Source organism: Hyperolius riggenbachi, chromosome 3 (assembly GCF_040937935.1).
Source record: "Hyperolius riggenbachi isolate aHypRig1 chromosome 3, aHypRig1.pri, whole genome shotgun sequence".
In the NCBI taxonomy this organism is placed as follows: domain Eukaryota; kingdom Metazoa; phylum Chordata; class Amphibia; order Anura; family Hyperoliidae; genus Hyperolius; species Hyperolius riggenbachi.
Window position 1 is genome coordinate 133,439,206 of NC_090648.1, and position 3,664 is coordinate 133,442,869.

The window sequence follows — 3,664 nt, forward strand, 5'->3', positions numbered from 1 at the left end:
CTTTGTAATTAACTGATAGTATAATTATTATTTTGTTTTAAGGAGTAGCCTATGAATTTGTAACATTGCCAGGAAGTTTCGGCGTATGTTCTGACCAACTACAGCAATGCTATGCAGTGATGATCTTAATCAGCTAATTACAATTACGTGGAATTTGGTGTCCATTTTTGCAGTTACGCCTATATGCAATTACAGTTTGTAAAGGCAATTGATTTTGTGTAATCATTCGTAATTTTACGTCGTTTTTACGTAAATGTTCACATAACTGCATGCAGATTCTTAGCAAAGTCCCCATACATGCTATTGTCACCACAATTGCTATGTTAAGGAGAATAGTGAGTACAAGTCAAAATGTTCAAAAGTCCTTGTAGTTTTTGAGAAAATCGATTTTAAAAATGCAAAGAAAAAATGTTTTTTAAACTCAGAAAAATGACAGCTTAAAAACCATTTATGGGGGCATTGCTATCTACCGCTAAAGTTGGAACAAAATTATTTGAAAATTACACAAACTTTGGAATGATTACAATTACAGATGAAATTAATTAGGATTTTCCCTGAAATTTTGCACTACGATCTTGCACCGTAATTGCGAATTTTGATACAAAATTTTGTCTATGCGAAATTTGTGTTCATCACGAATGCTACGTCCTTTGTGGAACTCTTTGGTAAATTTGGACTGATCAAGTGATTAGTGCAGTCCCTGTTAGGAGCCATGTGGAATTGTTGTGATTGTATGGGCAATGGCCTCAATTCACTAAGCAGTTTAGACTAGTCTACAGATGGTTTTTCATTTACTGATGGTTTGGTGTAATGTTTTTCTGTTTTTAGACCTGGTCTAACATTCAGTAATTACACAATTCACAAAGGCAAACAAGGAGTAATCATGCCCACTTTTTCTGACAGAGATTAGACCAGCTGATTTCTGTTAGTAAAGTGATTCTGTGAGGTATTTTAGATGCAAGGATGGAACCTTTTGAATTAATTATGCAGGCAAATATGACGGCAAAACCACACGCCCACACCCCATCCACTACATCATCCAGATGCGACAGCATGGTCGCACTGGAGCCTCGCATGGATCAGGCGATCCCGCGAGGCGGGAATTCAGGAACCTGCCCCCTCACTCGGATTGGATAATTAACATCACCAGGGCATATTTAAACAGCTGGTCCGGGACACCATGGCAACGAGGCACCAGGTGTTACCCCGGACATATTGCTGGTAAGTGGAATTTGCTAACCTCCGCATATCGCTCACCATGCATGTATGTGTCATGTTGTACAAGCTCTTCTTCATCTTGTCCCCACCTAGACCCAGGCATTAGCTCTCTCTTCCGTCTCCCTCACACCCCATAGCTAGTTTAATTTTGTTACCCCACTTCCCTCGTTTTATGCCTCATTTTATACCTAATGAATACCAAATGAATACCATCACTAAGTTTTTCCTCCCCCCCCCCCTGTTCATATCCATGCACCCCTCTATAATAGTAAAACAAAACACAAAACAATGCTGCGCCACCCCACTACTAATTAACGTCTCTATTAACCTCCCTGGCGGTAAGCCCGAGCTGAGCTCGGGCTATGCCGCGCAGGAGGATTTCTCCGCATCTATTGGGGCGATTCGCCCCATTCAAAGTGCTGTTCGCGCAGCCAGCACTTTGCTAGCCGCGCGCACAGCTTGATCGCCGCCGCTATGCGGCGATCGGCCGCACGCAGCGGCAAAAGAGGGCCCCCCCCCCGCCAGAGCCCTGCGCTGCCCGGACCAATGAGTTCCGGGCAGCGCTATGGGCCGGATCGGATGCGCCTGACGTCAGGACGTCGGCTGACGTCCATGACGTCATCCTGATCGTCGCCATGGCGACAGGAGAAACCAAACAGGGGAACGCGTTATATACGCGCTCCCCTGTTTGCTATTAGTGCCGGCGACGATCGCACTAGAGGGACACATGCGCCCTCTAGTGGTGTTTCATGTAGCTACCACTCTGGTAGCTTTACATGAAACAAAAAAATAAATAAAAAAAAAAGGATTTTTGCCCATGTGGCAAAAAAAAAAACTAACCGCCAGGGAGGTTAAGCTAAAGTGCGCTGAGTGGGGTGGAGTCCCTTACGCAACGGGTGGGAGAATATATTGATTTTTTTCTCCAGGAGGAGGTGAAGAAACTCCCAGCCTTATTGAAGGATACGAAGCACCTGCTACAATTATTGGAGAGAGTGGAAGTACACCAGAATGATTGGGTTGTCACAGCTGATGTGGCATCCCTATACACAACTACTTCTGGTATGATGGGGACTATTTCCTCCAGACCCAAGGCTGTGCTATGGGGGCAAAATATGCACCCAGTGTGGCAAATCTGTATATGGGGAAATGGGAAAAATTGGTGAGTGAGGGAACATCCAGCTCAAAAGTGGTCATGTGGACTAGGTTTATTGATGACCTTATGTTCATTTGGAGGGGGTCGAGGGAGGAGTTGGAGATATTTTGTGCAGAAATTAACCAGATGTGGGGGGAAATTGAGCTTACATTTACGGTCAGTCAGGAAAGAGTACAGTTCCTGGATTTGGAGATATGGAAGGAGGGGGGTAGACTGGTCTCGAAAACATATTTCAAACCAACCGACAGAAACGGTTACATCCCTAGATCAAGCTGCCATCATGATAGTTGGTTAAGTAACATTCCTAAGGGCCAATTGATAAGAATTAAAAGGAATTGTACGAATCATGAGGATTATATAACACAAAGTCGAATACTCATTATTCGGTTTGTGGAGAAGGGGTATGAGAGAAAGGCAGTGGAAAAGGTGGCTAGAGAGGTAGAGGGAATGGATAGAGGGCTCCTTGTGGGTAATGCCACCAGACCCCCACCGGGTAATCAGGAATTTGCTCTACAGTTGGGATTTAATGGTCAGCATAGACAGTTTGAAAGAGTGGTGAATAAACACTGGAATATCATAAGGATGGATGAGACCCTAGGTAAGTATGTCCCGGAAAAAACGTCCTTCATCTATAGAAGGGCACCCAATCTTAAGTCCAGACTAGTAGCCAGCTATATAGATCCACCAGTGCATCAGGGAACCAACCTATTGGGGCAAAGTGGATTCTTTCCATGTCGGAAATGTAGGGGATGTCGGGAGGCAGGCCCAGTGAGGGGTACCAGTTTGTAGCAAGGAACACGGGGTATGAACATAAGTTAAGGCAATGTATTACTTGCACATCGGTGGGGGTGGTTTACATTTTGTGGTGCCCCTGTGGCCTAGAATATGTTGGCCGGACCACTAGAGCACTGCATAAATGAATAGGGGAGCATATATATAACATTCAAAAGGGGCTTGAGACACATAGTGTTTCCAGACATTTTAAAGAAAGTCATGGAAAGGATCCGACGAAATTGAAGTTCATGGGTATTGAGAAGTGGGTCCCAAAATGGAGGGGATCAAGCAAGCAGAAGGACATATCCAGGGCAGAGGGGAGATGGATATATCATCTCAATTCATTTGCCCCAACAGGGTTAAACATAGAATTTGACCTAAACTGTTTTATTAGTAATGACTAAGGTTAGAAGGGACTAGTGGAAGGTAAAATGGGTTCTGGATAATGGATGATGTGTATAGTGGGTAATAGATTTGTACTGAGCAGATTTGGAGTTTTAGGGGGCAAAAGAAATAGAT